The 21,844-nt window shown below is 44.7% G+C and overlaps 10 non-coding genes across 10 annotated transcripts; 2 read left to right on the top strand and 8 right to left on the bottom strand.

Annotated features, from left to right (window-relative positions):
- Positions 1–4,865: 4,865 nt before the first annotated feature.
- LOC134995954 (U5 spliceosomal RNA) lies at positions 4,866–4,981 on the bottom strand. Its single transcript, XR_010198664.1, has one exon. It is a non-coding gene; the product is annotated as a U5 spliceosomal RNA (small nuclear RNA).
- A 286-nt stretch (positions 4,982–5,267) lies between these two features.
- On the bottom strand, positions 5,268–5,384 carry LOC134996096 (U5 spliceosomal RNA). The gene has a single exon (XR_010198804.1). It is a non-coding gene; the product is annotated as a U5 spliceosomal RNA (small nuclear RNA).
- A 270-nt stretch (positions 5,385–5,654) lies between these two features.
- LOC134995945 (U5 spliceosomal RNA) lies at positions 5,655–5,770 on the bottom strand. The gene has a single exon (XR_010198654.1). It is a non-coding gene; the product is annotated as a U5 spliceosomal RNA (small nuclear RNA).
- A 144-nt stretch (positions 5,771–5,914) lies between these two features.
- On the top strand, positions 5,915–6,078 carry LOC134996599 (U1 spliceosomal RNA). Its single transcript, XR_010199258.1, has one exon. It is a non-coding gene; the product is annotated as a U1 spliceosomal RNA (small nuclear RNA).
- Positions 6,079–9,916: 3,838 nt separating this feature from the next.
- LOC134996108 (U5 spliceosomal RNA) lies at positions 9,917–10,029 on the bottom strand. The gene has a single exon (XR_010198815.1). It is a non-coding gene; the product is annotated as a U5 spliceosomal RNA (small nuclear RNA).
- A 275-nt stretch (positions 10,030–10,304) lies between these two features.
- Positions 10,305–10,420, bottom strand: LOC134996032 (U5 spliceosomal RNA). The gene has a single exon (XR_010198740.1). It is a non-coding gene; the product is annotated as a U5 spliceosomal RNA (small nuclear RNA).
- A 275-nt stretch (positions 10,421–10,695) lies between these two features.
- LOC134996024 (U5 spliceosomal RNA) lies at positions 10,696–10,811 on the bottom strand. The gene has a single exon (XR_010198732.1). It is a non-coding gene; the product is annotated as a U5 spliceosomal RNA (small nuclear RNA).
- A 2,440-nt stretch (positions 10,812–13,251) lies between these two features.
- Positions 13,252–13,367, bottom strand: LOC134996098 (U5 spliceosomal RNA). Its single transcript, XR_010198806.1, has one exon. It is a non-coding gene; the product is annotated as a U5 spliceosomal RNA (small nuclear RNA).
- Positions 13,368–13,637: 270 nt separating this feature from the next.
- LOC134995934 (U5 spliceosomal RNA) lies at positions 13,638–13,753 on the bottom strand. The gene has a single exon (XR_010198643.1). It is a non-coding gene; the product is annotated as a U5 spliceosomal RNA (small nuclear RNA).
- Positions 13,754–13,897: 144 nt separating this feature from the next.
- On the top strand, positions 13,898–14,061 carry LOC134996587 (U1 spliceosomal RNA). Its single transcript, XR_010199256.1, has one exon. It is a non-coding gene; the product is annotated as a U1 spliceosomal RNA (small nuclear RNA).
- Positions 14,062–21,844: the final 7,783 nt, after the last annotated feature.

Raw genomic sequence — 21,844 nt, 5'->3', positions numbered from 1 at the left:
TGCAGTTGGATCGCTTATTGTGATTGCAATCCAACCTGAATCAGGCCCTATTACCTATCACAATGCGCTGCGGGCAGTACAAAATTGGGTTAATATAGGAGTAAAACTCCCAGACCTGTGCTCCTTAACTGTACCTGGTGGCTAGTGGAGCGGCTGCCCAGTAATCAGTGTCCACGCCAGTGCGCACACGGTCCACCCCCTACGGCCACGCTCCCCTTCATCAGCGGCCTCGTGATCCGGAAGGGCGGTGTGTGTGTGACTGACCTTAGGAAGAAACTGGAGCCTCCGCTGCAGTGACCCAGCAACCAGGGCACGGGAGTATACAGCGCCGCTGGGAGTGATGAAGCTGCAGTAAAGATGTCTATTAGACCTAGCCTGCTGCAGCCCTTGTAGATTCTCATAAAACAAGTTCTTCTTTTCTTGTCAAAATTAATAGCTAAGAATAGGCTGCTTGAGGCAGGCCCCTGTTAAGAGGCCTGCTACTGAAGGCACCAACTACAAACTGAGCTCCCTGTTCATGGAAGCGGGGTTATAGAGGAGAATGCACTGAGCATCTTGGGAACAGTCAAAAGCTTTGAGCCGGTTGGTGCCTCAGATCAAGATCCTACTCTACACCCCAATGTGAATCCTTGTGGAGTCCAGTGTACCCCACAGAAGAAATTAATGTGTCACACCCATTGGCAGCAACCTTAGAATAGCTGCTGACGGGCACAATTGAGAAAGGAAGGGGGGGGGGGACATTTGAATCCAGCACATAGATGCAATTCAAATATGTAATTTGTACCTTCCTATTTTAAAATATAATGGATGAACCTCACCCTGTGAGAACAATCTTCATGATCAAGAGATCTCATATGCAAAATAAGTATGAGTTGGGATAGGGCTGGGGAGGGTGGCTGCTCGGGCAGCCCCTCCCCCGTCAAGTTAAGGAGATTCAACTGAGGACGCACAAGGGAACTCTCGTCTGGGGACAACAACTGCAGGGAGACCACATCTGTTCAGATGAACATGGGAGGGTGGAAGGCTGCCTAATATTGAAGCACCATCAAATATCAAACCATATGCAACAACTAGTACAAGCATTCCTGGGGGAAGGTCTGCAGAAGACGGATTTGCATACGGTGATGTCATCCAAGCAGTGGACCAAAGTTGGCTGGAACCCTCATCTGCATATGAAAAGAGAAAAGGGGCATGCAGGGCATGGCGGCCTTTTGCGGTGCTTGGATGACCCCTAGTTCGCATTAAACACCCCCACCCTCCTTTGGTGTGGGGCTCATGTTGGCCATGCCCCATCCCCTGAAGCATTCAAGCTGATTTCTTGCAGCAGCTGGGCACTGTAACAGCTCCAGAGCTGTTCTGTAAGGCAAGTAAAAGGGTGTGGGCCCTGCAGCACCACCTGTAGTTCGCATTGTGCGTTGGAAGGCACAAAGTAAGCAGACGGGAGGAGAAGTCAGGATAGTGCGCAAGGGCATCCTTTTCTCTTAGTCCGTAGAGGATGCTGGGGTCACATTAAGAACCATGGGGTATAGACGGGATCCGCAAGAGACATGGGCACTTTAAGACTTTCAAAGGGTGTGAACTGGCTCCTCCCTCTATGCCCCTCCTCCAGACTCCAGTTATAGGAACTGAGCCCAGGGAGACGGACATTTCGAGGAAAGGATTTATTGTTAAACTAAGGTGAGCATCTTACCAGCTCACACCTTAAGCATGCCGCAGAATGTGGCATTCAACAGAACACAAGCCAACGGCATGAACAATTGCAGCAAAAAGCTGACCAGAACCATAACACAACATGTGTATAACCACAAGTAATAACTGCAGACACAGTATGGACTGGGACGGGTGCCCAGCATCCTCTACGGACTAAGAGAAAAGGATTTACCGGTAGGTATTAAAATCCTATTTTCTCATACGACCTAGAGGATGCTGGGGTCACATTAAGAACCATGGGGTTATACCAAAGCTCTTGAACGGGTGGGAGAGTGCGTACGACTCTGCAGCACCGAATGACCCAACTTGAGGTTATCATCAGCCAAGGTATCAAACTTGTAAAACTTAGCAAAAGTGTTTACTAAATAGCTGCTCGGCAAAATTGCAATGCCGAGACTCCCCGACCAGCTGCCCAGGATGAACCCACCTTTCTAGTAGAATGGGTCTTCACCTATTTCAGTAACGGCAATCCTGCCGTGGAATGAGCATGCTGAATCTTACCACAGATCCAGCGCATAATGGTCTACATGGAAGCAGGACACCCAATCCTGTTGGGAGCATACAGGACAAACAGAGCCTCTGTTTTCCTAATCTGAACCGTTCTGGTGACATAAATTTTCAAAGTTCTGACCACAGCCAGAGACTTTGACTCAACGAAGGTGTCAGTGGCCAAAGGCACCATGTGGAAAGATGAACCACCTTCGGCAGAAATTGTTGACGTGTCCTCAATTCTGCTCTATCTTCATGAAAGATCAAATAAAGGATCTTGTGATACTGCATGGTTTGTACTGTTTTCCATGTGCTCCCAGATCTTTCAAGCAAGTAGCATGGTCAAGAAAGTTCTGTTTGAAAAGTAACAACATTTACTGTCATTGTTATAGAATTTGGGAGAAAAAACAAGAAGAAATCTGCACTGTTGACGCACTGGACAGAATGAATGAATCATAAAATATAACCTTTATTAAGTATGTATTAAAATTGGATAAATATTAATATTATTATCCCAAACTGCAGTGAAACATAAAGGTTAAAATCACAGAACTAACATACATGTGCATAAGAAGAATAAAGAGATGTGAAAAAAAGGTTTAAAAAGCGTGTCCGTGTGTGATTATTTTTGAAGGCACAACCCTGGCGGGGTTGTTTATATAGATATATATGTTGCTAATAATCACTTTCTAGCGTAATGTTATTAAATAGCTGTTAGTATCTATGTCGTCAGGTACCACTGGGTCGTATCCTATATACTCCCTTCACTCAATAGGGGTTACCTCCCGGGAAGCCATCCCCATTGGCGAATTTGTGGGGGTGATTGAGTATAACCGGTAAGCTAACCTCCAATTTGTGGGGTGCTTAGGTAGATGGGGATCACTTATTTCTCTGTGTCCCCTAAGACTATATTCCTAAATTCAATACCATAGGGGGATAGCTTTCTATATCGGATAAGGAATCACTTGATAGGGAAATCTCTATGCATCATGGAAAGATCATATTTATTAATATCCAAACTAAAAAAATGATGAATAGCTTTAATTTAGCTGTTTAGATATAGTTAATTGGCGAGATATACCAACAGGTGCGGTTGCCTTAAGGAATATGGCAATTCCAATATAAATAGCAGCCCTCCTTCATATAATCAGCCAGATCTTATTAAATCTGGTCCAGATATAGCCGTTCAGATATACTTAATTGACAACATATATCAATCGGTGGGGTTGCCTTAAGGAATATAGCAATTCCAATTCTCATATAAATAGCAACCTTCCTTCATATATTCAGCCAGATCTTATTTAATCTGATCTAGGCGTAGGCAATAATGCTTTCCTTAGAGGTATAGCCACCTCAATTCTTATTAGGAAGCAAAGTGTCTGTCATAATGGTTTATCCAATTCATCTAAGAAATAATATATTCCATGTGTCAGAGATTCATTACTCTCTATTTACACTGTTAAAGAGTTAATTCTTATTATGTTACAGTGTAATGAAATTATCATATAGGGAGATGTGGCAATTCCATGTGCTATATATATAATAACCCTTAGTGGTCCAGATTCCACAATGAGGAATTTTCTTATAAACCGCTGAAACACACAGCTGTTTGACTGACTTCCAAATATATCTATCTCACTTTGTAACAGTCTTATGATAGAGAAACTGTTACATATTCGGTCACTTAGTTATCTAAAGGTAAACAGACTCAGTGTGAGGGTAATATAATATATCAAATGCGCTGTCAATAATCGTGGTAACTGGTGTAATAATGTGGTATATTGAGTATGCTAGTAAGGCATATAACTGCTCTCCAGCCTTTAAGTGTTACCAATCAATTTGTTACACTGTAAAGGATTTATGGTGTCCTGTTAGGACATGCAGCTGCTAGGCTGACTCAAAGATTTATCCATTTGTAACAATTATGTAACAGTTATATACATGTTACTGGTATTACATAGAAATAGTATGACACAGGCCAGCAGTCCCATGTGTCTAGATTCCACAATAGGAGATTTTCTTTGTCTTATAAACTGCTGGAACACACAGCTGCTAGACTGACTTCAAATATATATATTACTTTGTAACAGTCTTATAGTAAAGAGACTGTTACACACTGTCATTTAGTTATCTCAAGGTTAGCAGATTCTGTGTGAGGATAGTGTTCTGTTAGAACATGCAGCTGCTAGGCTGACTCATAGAAAATGTATCCATTTGTAACAAATGACACATACAGCATTAAATTAATATCTATAGCAGCCCATGTGACATCTCTACTCTTATCATAATTGTCTGGTTATTGCCAATCTGGACAGCAGGAGTGATATATATTCACTAGTCCCAATATCCCATCATATAAATATACCCACACTGATATACTTTCTTATCAAGAGTTATTAGTAGCTATCTGTATGCACTTTAGACATTGTAATTGCTAAGTGACATCATATCTAGTGTATTCCTTTCTTATAGCTCAGCTTCTATTCCCTATTAGTGGAGACTAACAGCTAACATCATAATCATATATTTTTGTTTTATAACATTTCACATGAGTCAAATACACGAGGACACGCCGTGCCCTACACGCGTGTTTCACTGCATCTATGGCAACTTACATTAAAGCTAACAAGAAAGCACACTCGTTCTGTCTTTAAACAGATAAAAGAAACCCCAATAATATGGGGCATGCAAAAATTTAGATAAAACTCAGTTTTGCTCCTCTCCACGGAAATCTTTAGTAAAAGGCGAAAGATTTGTTCGTTCTGAAGAGAAACCAGAGCATGACCAAGATTCCACCTGTCGCCTGAGTGCCATGCCAGCAGTCCTCATTCAGCTCAAAGTGAGCACCCAATATGAAAGAAAGAAAGCAGATTTCTCACCAGGCTTCCCCTTGCTATAAGCATGGTTTGTACTCTTTTCCATGTGCTCCCAGATCTTTCAAGCAATTAGTATGGTCAAGAAAGTTCTGCTTGAAAAGAAACAGACATTTACTGTCATTGTTATACAAATAAACTTACATTAAAGCCAACAAGAAAGCTCACTCGTTCTGTCTTTAAACTGATAAAAGAAACCCCAATAATATGGGGCATGCAAAAATTGAGATAAAACTCAGTTTTGCTCCTCTCCACGGATAATCTTTAATAAAAGGCGAAAGATTTGTTCATTCTGAAGAGAAACCAGAGCATGACCAAGATTCCACCTGTCGCCTGAGTGCCATGCCAGCAGTCCTCATTCAGATCAAAGTGAGCGCCCAATTTGAAAGAAAGCAGATTTCTCACCTGGCTTCTCCTTGCTATAAGCATGGTTTGTACTGTATTCCATGTGCTCCCAGATCTTTCAAGTAAGTAGCATGGTCAAGAAAGTTCTGTTTGAAAAGAAACAAACATTTACTGTAATTTCTATGCAAATGAGCTTTCATTAAAGCACACTCATTCTATCTTTAAACCGATAAAAGAAACCCCAAAAAGATGGGGCATGCAAAAATTGAGGTAAAACTCAGTTTTGCTCCTCTCCACGGAAATCTTTAGTAAAAGGCGAAAGATTTGTTCGTTCTGAAGAGAAACCAGAGCATGACCAAGATTTTCATCTGAAAATATGTGTTCTCCCTGCAGTTGTTGTCCCCAGATGAGAGTTCCCTTGTGCTGCCTCAGTTGAATCTCCTTTACTTGACAGAGATGTGCCTGAGCAGCGGCCCTCCCCAGCCCTATCCCAAATCATACTTATTTTGCATAGGAGATACCATGGTCATGAAGATTGTTCTCCCAGGGTGAGGTTCATTCATTGCATTCTGGGTATGCTGACCCCTGTGATTTCCCCAAATGTGGGAAACTCGACTGCATTATTTGTGGTAGTGGGGGACTGTGTTTGTGCTTTCCTCTGGTCAGCTCTGGTAAAAGTCAGATTTCTTTGTCTCAGATCTTCCTCTAGCCTTGTTCTTCTTTCGAGAGTTCCCTTGTGCTGCCTCAGTTGGATCTCCTTCACTTGACAGGGGGTGCCCGAGCAGCAATCCTCCACAGCTCTAGCCCAACTCCTACTTACCTGCCAGGTGAGATACTATGATCTTCACTGTTAGGGCAATCAGGATGTGGAATTCCCTGCCAGGGAAGGTGGTAATGGCGGACTCTGTAATTGGATTTAAAAAAGGAATGGATACATTTCTGAATGAAAAAGCTATCCAAGGTTATAATACTTAAAATATCAACATGGTTAATCCGGGGGTAACATGAGTTATAGTAGCTAACTAGTCATAAAACATTATTCAGCAAGTATGTAGAATCATCACAACTTAAAACAGGTTGAACACGATGGGCAATTTGCCTCTATTCAACCTCAAAAACTATGTTACTATATGTTACTATATTACTATGTTACTGTAGTATACAGAAAACCAAAATGCAATGAACAGTGATAGTGAGCACTGATGAGGATACTAGAACTGACACTGAGCAGCAAGATGCAGCACTGGACTATTAGTAATGTACTGTAGTATGCTGAGCACCACAATGCAGCACAAGACAATGAGCAGTGATCTGAGCACTGATGAGGATACTACTGAGAACTGACACTGAGCAGGAGAGACACACTACTAGTATTACTGAGCAGCAATAAGTAACCACTGATACTGAGCACTGCTATTGAGATTTCCACTGAGAGAACATAGCCACGTCCATTCCGCTCTCTCTTCAATGCACGAGTAAAAATGGCGGCAACGCGCAGCTCTTTATATGGAATCCGAATCTCGCGAGAATCCGACAGCGGGATGATGACATTTTCCCTTGTTCAGGTTTTCCGAGTCAGGCGGGAACAACCGAGCCTGCCTCGGACCAGTGTAAACCACGTGGAGTTCGTGGGGAATTCGGTTCTCGGAGAACCGAACCCGCTCCTCTCTACCTTATACCCATCAATTTTTTTATTTTCAATCTAAGCCCCTGCAGTTTTCTGTAAGCATCTGCTTCGCTATGATGATCAACAAGTCACAAGGGCAAACACTCAGGGCTTGAGGCGTAGATCTTAGGACCAGCTGCTACAAGCATGGCAGAGGTGTCACTATTACTGGTGACACCCAGAGAGGTGGCAAGGGAGATTGTAATGCAGTGCGCGCAGATAAGCAGCGCAATGGTAAAAAGGAGGCATGGTTTCATAGGTAGGGACGTGGCCTGGTGGCCTGAATCTACATTTTGTTGCTCCGGGTGTCCCGGGGGTTGGGGACTGCACCCGGGGACTAGTGTGTGAGCGGTGCTGGCTCCTGCACAGTGAAAAGGCATGGCCACCCAGCATGACGCCTCCCTTCTTGACCATGCTGTAATTGCAGTCGCACTGCAGTTCAGCGTGATCATAAAAAATGGTGTAGCCTCCTGCTGGTGCAGACTGTATGTGCGCGCAGGAAGCCGCCACCATTTTTGTGATCACAGCGGCTGAATGTGATGTCATACAGCCGCTGTGACCACGCCCCCTGTGTCTCCTCCATTGCAGACCCCATTTTGAAGCCTTGCACCCGCACCGCTCCATCCCTCACTTGGAAATGGAGTGTTGCTGACCCACCTATCCCCCCCCCCCGCCCCGATTGACAGGCAGAGGCGATCGCATTCTCTGCGGGGTGCCGCAGAAAATGCAGGCACATGCGTATGCTCTTAGCAATTTTTGCAGTTGGATCGCTTATTGTGATTGCAATCCAACCTGAATCAGGCCCTATTACCTATCACAATGCGCTGCGGGCAGTACAAAATTGGGTTAATATAGGAGAAAAACCCCCAGACCTGTGCTCCTTAACTGTACCTGGTGGCTAGTGGAGCGGCTGCCCAGTAATCAGTGTCCACGCCAGTGCGCACACGGTCCACCCCCTACGGCCACGCTCCCCTTCAACAGCGGCCTCGTGATCCGGAAGGGTGGTGTGTGTGTGACTGACCTTAGGATGAAACCGGAGCCTCCGCTGCAGTGACCCAGCAACCAGGGCACGGGAGTATACAGCGTCGCTGGGAGTGATGAAGCTGCAGTAAAGATGTCTATTAGACCTAGCCTGCTGCAGCCCTTGTAGATTCTCATAAAACAAGTTCTTCTTTTCTTGTCAAAATTTATAGCTAAGAATAGGCTGCCTGAGGCAGGCCCCTGTTAAGTGGCCTGCTACTGAAGGCACCAACTACAAACTGAGCTCCCTGTTCATGGAAGCGGGGTTATAGAGGAGAATGCACTGAGCATCTTGGGAACAGTCAAAAGCTTTGAGCCGGTTGGTGCCTCAGATCAAGATCCTACTCTACACCCCAATGTGAATCCTTGTGGAGTCCAGTGTACCCCACAGAAGAAATTAATGTGTCACACCCATTGGCAGCAACCTTAGAATAGCTGCTGACGGGCACAATTGAGAATGGAAGGGGGGGGGGGACATTTGAATCCAGCACATAAATGCAATTCAAATATGTAATTTGTACCTTCCTATTTTAAAATATAATGGATGAACCTCACCCTGTGAGAACAATCTTCATGATCAAGAAATCTCATATGCAAAATAAGTATGAGTTGGGATAGGGCTGGGGAGGGTGTCTGCTCTGGCAGCCCCTCCCCCGTCAAGTTAAGGAGATTCAACTGAGGAAGCACAAGGGAACTCTCGTCTGGGGACAACAACTGCAGGGAGACCACATCTTTTCAGATGAACATGGGAGGGCGGAAGGCTGCCTAATACTGAAGCACCATCAAATATCAAACCATATGCAACATCTAGTACAAGCATTCCTGGGGGAAGGTCTGCAGCAGACGGATTTGCATACAGTGATGTTATCCAAGCAGTGGGCCAAAGTTGGCTGGAACCCTCATCTGCATATGAAAAGAGAAAAGGGGCGTGCAGGGCATGGCGGCCTTTTGCAGTGCTTGGATGACCCCTAGTTCTCATTAAACACCCCCACCCTCCTTTGGTGTGGGGCTCATGTTGGCCATGCCCCATCCCCTGAAGCATTCAAGCTGATTTCTTGCAGCAGCTGGGCACTGTAACAGCTCCAGAGCTGTTCTGTAAGGCAAGTAAAAGGGTGTGGGCCCTGCAGCACCACCTGTAGTTCGCATTGTGCGTTGGAAGGCACAAAGTAAGCAGACGGGAGGAGAAGTCAGGATAGTGCGCAAGGGCATCCTTTTCTCTTAGTCCGTAGAGGATGCTGGGGTCACATTAAGAACCATGGGGTATAGACGGGATCCGCAAGAGACATGGGCACTTTAAGACTATCAAAGGGTGTGAACTGGCTCCTCCCTCTATGCCCCTCCTCCAGACTCCAGTTATAGGAACTGTGCCCAGGGAGACGGACATTTCGAGGAAAGGATTTATTGTTAAACTAAGGTGAGCATCTTACCAGCTCACACCTTAAGCATGCCGCAGAACGTGGCATTCAACAGAACACAAGCCAACGGCATGAACAATTGCAGCGTGGCCTAAGTAAAAGGGGGTGTGACTTCGCGGGAGGACCCGCGATCGCGAGTCACGCCCCCGTTTTCGGCACTGAGGGGGCATGCCCAGCGCTCTGTGAGCCGCTGGCATGCCACCTCTCCCTCTGACTTCAGTGAATAGACGCTGTGCGCATGCGCACAGCGTCTATTCACCGCTGCTCTGCTAAGCAGGGCAGCGACAGACAGAGCCTCCCAACTGTCCTCCCCACCGCGGGACACTGCGGCCCGCAGGTGGGACAGCGGGACAGTCCCCAAAAAACGGGACTGTCCCGCGAAAATCGGGACAGTTGGGAGGTATGATATGGGGCATGCAAAAATTGAGATAAAACTCAGTTTTGCTCCTCTCCACGGAAATCTTTAATAAAAGGCGAAATATTTGTTAGTTCTGAAGAGAATCCAGAGCATGACCAAGATTCCACCTGTCGCCTGAGTGCCATGCCAGCAGTTCTCATTCAGCTGAAAGTGAGCACCCAATTTGAATGAAAGAAAGCAGATTTCTCACCAGGCTTACCCTTGCTATAAACATGGTTTGTACTCTTTTCCATGTGCTCCCAGATCTTTCAAGCAATTAGTGTGGTCAAGAAAGTTCTGTTTGAAAAGAAACAAACATTTACTGTAATTTCTATGCAAATGAGCTTACATTAAAGCACACTCGTTCTATCTTTAAACAGATAAAATAAAACCCCAATAAGATGGGGCAAGGAAAAAATGAGATAAAACTCAGTTTTGCTCCTCTCCACGGAAATCTTTAGTAAAAGGCGAAAGATTTGTTCATTCTGAAGAGAAACCAGAGCATGACCAAGATTCCACCTGTCGCCTGAGTGCCATGCCAGCAGTTCTTATTCAGCTCAAAGTGAGCACCCAATTTGAAAGAAAGAAAGCAGATTTCTCACCAGGCTTCCCCTAGCTATAAACATGGTTTGTATTTTTTTCCATGTGTTCCCAGATCTTTCAAGCAATTAGTATAGTCAAGAAAGTTCTGTTTGAAAAGAAACAAACATTTACTGTCATTTCTATGCAAATGAGCTTACATTAAAGCACACTCGTTCTATCTTTAAACCGATAAAATAAAACCCCAATAAGATGGGGCATGCAAAATTTGAGATAAAACTCAGTTTTGCTCCTCTCCATGGAAATCTTTAGTAAAAGGCGAAAGATTTGTTCGTTCTGAAGAGAAACCAGAGCATGACCAAGATTCCACCTGTCGCCTGAGTGCCATGCCAGCCAGGGCCGGCTCCAGGCCTACTAGCACCCTGAGCGAGAAAATGTAAAAGTGCCCCCCCCCCATGCGCGCGCCGAAGGCGCGCGCGCCCTTGGAAAAGTGGGTGTGGCCTCTTGAAAAAGTGGGCGTGGTCTCGTCCCCCAGCAGTGCCAGCTACACATGACATGCCCTCCAGCAGTGCCAGCTACACGTGCTAGTGTTCACTTTTTAGGGCAGGTTGCTGATCACAGGGAGGGCACATTTTTAAGTTAGGTGGGCAAAATGATGTACATACTGTAATGCTTGTTGTTCCCATTTCCACACGCTAAAGCATGGACAGTGCGCGCCGAAGGCGCGCAGCAAAAATTTAGGGGAGTTACTTCGTGGGGAAGGTGCGTAGCCACATTATAGTGGCAATTCACATTACACCACACAGTAGTGCAGCTAATACACATTGCACCAGGTAGAACCTCCTATAAGAGCACGTTAGACACATTGCGCCAGGTAGAGCACTGAGACACACTGCCCAGCCACAGACGCCTAGCGGGAACACTACATGATATGCCCCCCAGCAGTGCCAGCTACACATGACATGCCCCCCAGCAGTGCCAGCTACACGTGACATGCCCCCCAGCAGTGCCAGCTACATAAATGGCCACACAGTTCCAGATGGATAAATGCCCCCACAGCGCAGATATGCCCCCACAGTGCCACATACATTAATGCCCTCACAGTGCAAGATATGCCCCCACAGTGCAAGAAATGTCCCCACAGTGCAAGAAATGCCCCCACAGTGCAAGAAATGCCCCCACGGTGCCAGATACATAAATGCCCCCACGGTGCCAGATACATAAATGCCCCCACGGTGCCAGATACATAAATGCCCCCACGGTGCCTGATACATAAATACCCCCACGGTGCCAGATACATAAATGCCCCCACGGTGCCAGATACATAAATGCCCCCACGGTGCCAGATACATAAATGTCCCCACGGTGCCTGATACATAAATGCCCCCACGGTGCATGATACATAAATGCCCCCACGGTGCATGATACATAAATGCCCCCACGGTGCCTGATACATAAATGCCCCCACGGTGCCTGATACATAAATGCCCCCACAGAGCCAGATAAATGCCCCCACAGTGCCAGATATGTCCCCACAGTGCCAGATATGCCCCCACAGTGCCAGATATGCCCCCACGGTGCCAGAAATGCCCCCACAGTGCCAGATAAATGCCCCCAGTGCCAGATAAATGCCCCCACAGTGCCAGATAAATGCCCCCACAGAGCCAGATAAATGCCCCCACAGTGCCAGAAATGCCCCCACAGTGCCAGATATGCCCCCACAGTGCCAGATATGCCCCCACAGTGCCAGATATGCCCCCACAGTGCCTGATATGTCCCCACAGTGCCAGAAATGCCCCCACAGTGCCAGAAATTCCCCCACAGTGCCAGATAAATGCCCCCACAGAGCCAGATAAATGCCCCCACAGAGCCAGATAAATGCCCCCACAGAGCCAGATAAATGCCCCCACAGTGCCAGAAATGCCCCCACAGTGCCAGAAATGCCCACACAGTGCCAGAAATGCCCCCACAGTGCCAGAAATGTCCCCACAGTGCCTGATATGTCCCCACAGTGCCAAATATGCCCCCACAGAGCCAGATATGCAATGCCCCCACAGTGCCAGAAATGCCCCCACAGTGCCAGAAATGCCCCCCACAGAGCCAGAAATGCCCCCACAGTGCCAGAAATGCCCCCACATAACCAAAAATGCCCCCTGTGTGCCAGAAATGCCCCCACAGTGCGGATCTCCCCCCCCCCAAAAAAAAAAAAATACCTGCGGCGCTGGGGAGGAGTACTGCTGTCCGCCTGTGTGGGAGCGCTGGCGGGCGGGCGGGAGGCCGGGCGAGTGAGCCTGAGCCTGGGTCCGGGCTGGCGGGCGGGTGGGCGGCCACTTGTGCAGGCGGGCTATGCGCGGCGCCGGCGTCTGACGTTAGATACCGGCGCCGCGCAGCGCGCATACACAGCGCGACCGCCAAATGCTGCAGCAGCACACACACAGGGCCGGCTCCAGCATCGAATATGGCGGCGCCAGCGCGTGGCGCCCATTAAGGGTGGCGCCCTGCGCGGCCGCTCTATTCGAACATGCCTAGAGCCGGCCCTGATGCCAGCAGTCCTCATTCAGCTCAAAGTGAGCACCCAATTTGAAAGAAAGAAAGCAGATTTCTCACCAGGCTTCCCCTTGCTATAAGCATGGTTTGTACTCTTTTCCATGTGCTCCCAGATCTTTCAAGCAATTAGTATGGTCAAGAAAGTTCTGCTTGAAAAGAAACAGACATTTACTGTCATTGTTATACAAATAAACTTACATTAAAGCTAACAAGAAAGCACACTCGTTCTGTCTTTAAACTGATAAAAGAAACCCCGATAATATGGGGCATGCAAAAATTGAGATAAAACTCAGTTTTGCTCCTCTCCACGGAAATCTTTAATAAAAGGCGAAATATTTGTTAGTTCTGAAGAGAAACCAGAGCATGACCAAGATTCCACCTGTCGCCTGAGTGCCATGCCAGCAGTCCTCATTCAGATCAAAGTGAGCGCCCAATTTGAAAGAAAGCAGATTTCTCACCTGGCTTCTCCTTGCTATAAGCATGGTTTGTACTGTATTCCATGTGCTCCCAGATCTTTCAAGCAAGTAGCATGGTCAAGAAAGTTCTGTTTGAAAAGAAACAAACATTTACTGTCATTTCTATGCAAATGAGCTTTCATTAAAGCACACTCATTCTATCTTTAAACCGATAAAAGAAACCCCAAAAAGATGGGGCATGCAAAAATTGAGGTAAAACTCAGTTTTGCTCCTCTCCACGGAAATCTTTAGTAAAAGGCGAAAGATTTGTTCGTTCTGAAGAGAAACCAGAGTATGACCAAGATTTTCATCTGAAAATATGTGTTCTCCCTGCAGTTGTTGTCCCCAGATGAGAGTTCCCTTGTGCTGCCTCAGTTGAATCTCCTTTACTTGACAGAGATGTGCCTGAGCAGCGGCCCTCCCCAGCCCTATCCCAAATCATACTTATTTTGCATAGGAGATACCATGGTCATGAAGATTGTTCTCCCAGGGTGAGGTTCATTCATTGCATTCTGGGTATGCTGACCCCTGTGATTTCCCCAAATGTGGGAAACTCGACTGCATTATTTGTGGTAGTGGGGGACTGTGTTTGTGCTTTCCTCTGGTCAGCTCTGGTAAAAGTCAGATTTCTTTGTCTCAGATCTTCCTCTAGCTTTGTTCTTCTTTCGAGAGTTCCCTTGTGCTGCCTCAGTTGGATCTCCTTCACTTGACAGGGGGTGCCCGAGCAGCAATCCTCCACAGCTCTAGCCCAACTCCTACTTACCTGCCAGGTGAGATACTATGATCTTCACTGTTAGGGCAATCAGGATGTGGAATTCCCTGCCAGGGAAGGTGGTAATGGTGGACTCTGTAATTGGATTTAAAAAAGGAATGGATACATTTCTGAATGAAAAAGCTATCCAAGGTTATAATACTTAAAATATCAACATGGTTAATCCGGGGGTAACATGAGTTATAGTAGCTAACTAGTCATAAAACATTATTCAGCAAGTATGTAGAATCATCACAACTTAAAACAGGTTGAACACGATGGGCAATTTGCCTCTATTCAACCTCAAAAACTATGTTACTATATGTTACTATATTACTATGTTACTGTAGTATACAGAAAACCAAAATGCAATGAACAGTGATAGTGAGCACTGATGAGGATACTAGAACTGACACTGAGCAGCAAGATGCAGCACTGGACTATTAGTAATGTACTGTAGTATGCTGAGCACCACAATGCAGCACAAGACAATGAGCAGTGATACTGAGCACTGATGAGGATACTACTGAGAACTGACACTGAGCAGGAGAGACACACTACTAGTATTACTGAGCAGCAATAAGTAACCACTGATACTGAGCACTGATATTGAGATTTCCACTGAGAGAACATAGCCACGTCCATTCCGCTCTATCTTCAATGCACGAGTAAAAATGGCGGCAACGCGCAGCTCTTTATATGGAATCCGAATCTCGCGAGAATCCGACAGCGGGATGATGACATTTTCCCTTTTTCAGGTTTTCCGAGTCAGGCGGGAACAACCGAGCCTGCCTCGGACCAGTGTAAACAACGTGGAGTTCGTGGGGAATTCGGTTCTCGGAGAACCGAACCCGCTCCTCTCTACCTTATACCTATCAATTTTTTTATTTTCAATCTAAGCCCCTGCAGTTTTCTGTAAGCATCTGCTTCGCTATGATGATCAACAAGTCACAAGGGCAAACACTCAGGGCTTGAGGCGTAGATCTTAGGACCAGCTGCTACAAGCATGGCAGAGGTGTCACTATCACTGGTGACACCCAGAGAGGTGGCGAGGGAGATTGTAATGCAGTGCGCGCAGATAAGCAGCGCAATGGTAAAAAGGAGGCATGGTTTCATAGGTAGGGGCGTGGCCTGGTGGCCTGAATCTACATTTTGTTGCTCCGGGTGTCCCGGGGGTTGGGGGCTGCACCCGGGGACTAGTGTGTGAGCGGTGCTGGCTCCTGCACAGTGAAAGGGCATGGCCACCCAGCATGACGCCTCCCTTCTTGTCCATGCTGTAATTGCAGTCGCACTGCAGTTCAGCGTGATCATAAAAAATGATGTAGCCTCCTGCTGGTGCAGACTGTATGTGCGCGCAGGAAGCCGCCACCATTTTTGTGATCACAGCGGCTGAATGTGATGTCATACAGCCGCTGTGACCACGCCCCCTGTGTCTCCTCCGTTGCAGACCCCATTTTGAAGCCTTGCCCCCGCACCGCTCCATCCCTGACTTGGAAATGGAGTGTTGCTGACCCACCTATCCCCCCCCCCCGCCCCGATTGACAGGCAGAGGCGATCGCATTCTCTGCGGGGTGCCACAGAAAATGCAGGCACATGCGTATGCTCTTAGCAATTTTTGCAGTTGGATCGCTTATTGTGATTGCAATCCAACCTGAATCAGGCCCTATTACCTATCACAATGCGCTGCGGGCAGTACAAAATTGGGTTAATATAGGAGAAAAACCCCCAGACCTGTGCTCCTTAACTGTACCTGGTGGCTAGTGGAGCGGCTGCCCAGTAATCAGTGTCCACGCCAGTGCGCACACGGTCCACCCCCTACGGCCACGCTCCCCTTCATCAGCGGCCTCGTGATCCGGAAGGGTGGTGTGTGTGTGACTGACCTTAGGATGAAACCGGAGCCTCCGCTGCAGTGACCCAGCAACCAGGGCATGGGAGTATACAGCGCCGCTGGGAGTGATGAAGCTGCAGTAAAGATGTCTATTAGACCTAGCCTGCTGCAGCCCTTGTAGATTCTCATAAAACAAGTTCTTCTTTTCTTGTCAAAATTTATAGCTAAGAATAGGCTGCCTGAGGCAGGCCCCTGTTAAGTGGCCTGCTACTGAAGGCACCAACTACAAACTGAGCTCCCTGTTCATGGAAGCGGGGTTATAGAGGAGAATGCACTGAGCATCTTGGGAACAGTCAAAAGCTTTGAGCCGGTTGGTGCCTCAGATCAAGATCCTACTCTACACCCCAATGTGAATCCTTGTGGAGTCCAGTGTACCCCACAGAAGAAATTAATGTGTCACACCCATTGGCAGCAACCTTAGAATAGCTGCTGACGGGCACAATTGAGAATGGAAGGGGGGGGGGGACATTTGAATCAAGCACATAAATGCAATTCAAATATGTAATTTGTACCTTCCTATTTTAAAATATAATGGATGAACCTCACCCTGTGAGAACAATCTTCATGATCAAGAGATCTCATATGCAAAATAAGTATGAGTTGGGATAGGGCTGGGGAGGGTGGCTGCTCGGGCAGCCCCTCCCCCGTCAAGTTAAGGAGATTCAACTGAGGAAGCACAAGGGAACTCTCGTCTGGGGACAACAACTGCAGGGAGACCACATCTTTTCAGATGAACATGGGAGGGCGGAAGGCTGCCTAATACTGAAGCACCATCAAATATCAAACCATATGCAACATCAAGTACAAGCATTCCTGGGGGAAGGTCTGCAGCAGACGGATTTGCATACAGTGATGTTATCCAAGCAGTGGGCCAAAGTTGGCTGGAACCCTCATCTGCATATGAAAAGAGAAAAGGGGCGTGCAGGGCATGGCGGCCTTTTGCAGTGCTTGGATGACCCCTAGTTCTCATTAAACACCCACACCCTCCTTTGGTGTGGGGCTCATGTTGGCCATGCCCCATCCCCTGAAGCATTCAAGCTGATTTCTTGCAGCAGCTGGGCACTGTAACAGCTCCAGAGCTGTTCTGTAAGGCAAGTAAAAGGGTGTGGGCCCTGCAGCACCACCTGTAGTTCGCATTGTGCGTTGGAAGGCACAAAGTAAGCAGACGGGAGGAGAAGTCAGGATAGTGCGCAAGGGCATCCTTTTCTCTTAGTCCGTAGAGGATGCTGGGGTCACATTAAGAACCATGGGGTATAGACGGGATCCGCAAGAGACATGGGCACTTTAAGACTATCAAAGGGTGTGAACTGGCTCCTCCCTCTATGCCCCTCCTCCAGACTCCAGTTATAGGAACTGTGCCCAGGGAGACGGACATTTCGAGGAAAGGATTTATTGTTAAACTAAGGTGAGCATCTTACCAGCTCACACCTTAAGCATGCCGCAGAACGTGGCATTCAACAGAACACAAGCCAACGGCATGAACAATTGCAGCAAAAAGCTGACCAGAACCATAACACAACATGTGTATAACCACAAGTAATAACTGCAGACACAGTATGGACTGGGACGGGTGCCCAGCATCCTCTACAGACTAAGAGAAAAGGATTTACCGGTAGGTATTAAAATCCTATTTTCTCATACGACCTAGAGGATGCTGGGGTCACATTAAGAACCATGGGGTTATACCAAAGCTCTTGAACGGGTGGAAGAGTGCGTACGACTCTGCAGCACCGAATGACCCAACTTGAGGTTATCATCGGCAAGGATGCAGTGGCGTTAATGTTTCCTGGTGTCAACCTGTATTATTTCAGTAGATATTGAAATGAGGATGCATCTTGCTGCCTTTCCAATGAAGCAAGTTTAATTTAGTAATAGGTGAAAAACCATCCCTACAAAGATGTTAATCAGATACTTGGCTTTGTGGACACTTTTCAGAGAACAAATTTGTTAGCATAAAAATAAAGCCAGAAAATGAAGAGCTGTTTAATCACTCAATTGGATTTTTTTGCCAGCATATTTCTTTTTCTCTGCAAACCACTGCTAAATTGTGCTTCCTAGCTGTTTTTATAAAATCACTGAATCAAATCTAACTCTGATTACATCAGAGAAGGCCAGGTACCCTACACCATAACAGGGGTTTTTGAAATTTTGACTTGTCTACTTAAAGATCACCAAAATCTGATAACAAGGTCAATTACATCCCTGGGTGGGATTGAACCACCAACCCTTTGGTTAATAACCAATCACACTAACCAATTGCGCCACAGAGACACTTTGCAAAAGTCCATACTGACAAAGGCTAATAAGCATTCATCTAGAACGTTTCCTAGAAAAACTTTTAAAAGTCAATAATCTGGAGAGTTTTTGTAAGATGTTTCTTCCATCAACCAACGAAGAAACACATTGTTACTTTCCCATGATGAGTGAGTGCTTCAAGATCTCTTGCACTTACATGTGCAGCAGAGTACTGTAATGAAAGCATGCTGGGTTCATAACCCAGAGGTAGGCAGATTGAAACTATCCTCTGCTATATGCATTTTTTTTTGTTAATTAAAGTAATCCAAAACTGGGATTGATATTTTTTCTCTTTTATTTTTACTTAAAGTACAATAACTTTTACCATTTTAATATGTTTTAATAGTATATTGACAGTATTGTTTTCTTTCAAAAATCCACTTAATTTTCTTTACCCGATTATTAAAATGGTAATTGACAAAAACAAACTACATTGTCACCAGAAGAGCAATACAAAATGTACAAGTGATATATTAAAATCATCTTTCCAGCTTGAATTTCAATGATGCATTGGGGCAACGATTTTGTGAGAAACATCTTCACCCTTAAATAAAGATTTTCTTAATTCCTTACCTGTGTGCTAATTAGATATCACCTTGTTTTCACATTAAACAGACTTCCACATGAGAAAGCAGCAAGGATGCAGTGGCGTTAATGTTTCCTGGTGTCAACCTGTATTATTTCAGTAGATATTGAAATGAGGATGCATCTTGCTGCCTTTCCAATGAAGCAAGTTTAATTTAGTAATAGGTGAAAAACCATCCCTACAAAGATGTTAATCCGATACTTGGCTTTGTGGACACTTTTCAGAGAACAAATTTGTTAGCATAAAAATAAAGCCAGAAAATGAAGAGCTGTTTAATCACTCAATTGGATTTTTCTGCCAGCATATTTCATTTTCTCTGCAACCCACTGCTAAATTGTGCTTCCTAGCTGTTTTTTGATAAAATCACTTAATCAAATCTAACTCTGATTACATCAGAGTAGGCCAGGTACCCTACACCATAAGACGGGGTTTGAAATTTTGACTTGTCTACTTAAAGATCACCAAAATCTGATGACAAGGTCAATAACATCCCTGGGTGGGATTGAACCACCAACCCTTTGGTTAATAACCAAACACACTAACCGATTGCACCACAGAGACACTTTGCAAACGTACATACTGACAAAGGCTAATAAGCATTCATCTAGAACAATTCCTAGAAAACTTTAAAAAGTCAATAATCTGGAGAGATTTTGTAAGATGTTTCTTCCATCAACCAATGAAGAAACGCATTGGTACTTTCCCATGATGAGTGAGTGCTTCAGGATCTCTTGCACTTACATGTGCAGCAGAGTACTGCAATGGAAGCATGCTGGGCCCATAACCCAGAGGTAGGCAGATTGAAACTATCCTCTGCTATATGCATTTTTTTTTGTTAATTAAAGTAATCCAAAACTGGGATTGATATTTTTGCTCTTTTATTTTTACTTAAAGTACAATAACTTTTACCATTTTAATTTGTTTTAATAGTATATTGACAGTATTGTTTTCTTTCAAAAATCCACTTAATTTTCTTTACCCTATTATTAAAATGGTAATTGACAAAAACAAACTACATTGTCACCAGAAGAGCAATACAAAATGTACAAGTGATATATTAAAATCATCTTTCCAGCTTGAATTTCAATGATGCATTGGGGCAACGATTTTGTGAGAAACATCTTCACCCTTAAATAAAGATTTTCTTAATTCCTTACCTGTGTGCTAATTAGATATCACCTTGTTTTCACATTAAACAGACTTCCACATGAGAAAGCAGCAAGGATGCAGTGGCGTTAATGTTTCCTGGTGTCAACCTGTATTATTTCAGTAGATATTGAAATGAGGATGCATCTTGCTGCCTTTCCAATGAAGCAAGTTTAATTTAGTAATAGGTGAAAAACCATCCCTACAAAGATGTTAATCAGATACTTGGCTTTGTGGACACTTTTCAGAGAACAAATTTGTTAGCATAAAAATAAAGCCAGAAAATGAAGAGCTGTTTAATCACTCAATTGGATTTTTTTGCCAGCATATTTCTTTTTCTTTGCAAACCACTGCTAAATTGTGCTTCCTAGCTGTTTTTATAAAATCACTGAATCAAATCTAACTCTGATTACATCAGAGAAGGCCAGGTACCCTACACCATAACAGGGGTTTTTGAAATTTTGACTTGTCTACTTAAATATCACCAAAATCTGATCACAAGGTCAATTACGTCCCTGGGTGGGATTGAACCACCAACCTTTTGATTAATAGCTGAACACACTAACCGATTGCGCCACAGAGACACTTTGCAAAAAGAATATACTGACAAAGACTAATAAGCATTCATCTAGAACGTTTCCTAGAAAAACTTTAAAAAGTCAATAATCTGGAGAGTTTTTGTAAGATGTTTCTTCCAGCAACCAATGAAGAAACACATTGGTACTTTCGCATGATGAGTGAGTGCTTCAGGATCTCTTGCACTTACATGTGCAGCAGAGTACTGCAATGGAAGCATGCTGGGCCCATAACCCAGAGGTAGGCAGATTGAAACTATCCTTTGCTATATGCATTTTTTTTTGTTCATTAAAGTAATCCAAAACTGGGATTGATATTTTAGCTTTTATTTTTACTTAAAGTACAATAACTTTTACCATTTTAATTTGTTTTAATAGTATATTGACAGTATTGTTTTCTTTCAAAAATCCACTTAATTTTCTTTACCCTATTATTAAAATGGTAATTGACAAAAACAAACTACATTGTCACCAGAAGAGCAATACAAAATGTACAAGTGATATATTAAAATCATCTTTCCAGCTTGAATTTCAATGATGCATTGGGGCAATGATTTTGTGAGAAACATCTTTACCCTTAAATAAAGATTTTCTTAATTCCTTACCTGTGTGCTAATTAGATATCACCTTGTTTTCACATTAAACAGACTTCCACATGAGAAAGCAGCAAGGATGCAGTGGCGTTAATGTTTCCTGGTGTCAACCTGTATTATTTTAGTAGATATTGAAATGAGGATGCATCTTGCTGCCTTTCCAATGAAGCAAGTTTAATTTAGTAATAGGTGAAAAACCATCCCTACAAATATGTTAATCAGATACTTGGCTTTGTGGACACTTTTCAGAGAACAAATTTGTTATCATAAAAATAAAGCCAGAAAATGAAGAGCTGTTTAATCACTCAATTGTATTTTTCTGCCAGCATTTTTCTTTTTCTCTGCAACCCACTGCTAAATTGTGCTTCCTAGCTGTTTTTTTATAAAATCACTTAATCAAATCTAACTCTGATTACATCAGAGAAGGCCAGGTACCCTACACTATAAGAGGGGGTTTGCAATTTTGACTTGTCTACTTAAATATCACCAAAATCTGATCACAAGGTCAATTACATCCCTGGGTGGGATTGAACCACCAACCTTTTGATTAATA

The sequence above is a fragment of the Pseudophryne corroboree genome, unplaced genomic scaffold, assembly GCF_028390025.1.
Source record: "Pseudophryne corroboree isolate aPseCor3 unplaced genomic scaffold, aPseCor3.hap2 scaffold_142, whole genome shotgun sequence".
Taxonomy (NCBI): Eukaryota; Metazoa; Chordata; class Amphibia; order Anura; family Myobatrachidae; genus Pseudophryne; species Pseudophryne corroboree.
This window is presented reverse-complemented; position numbering and strand designations above follow the sequence as displayed.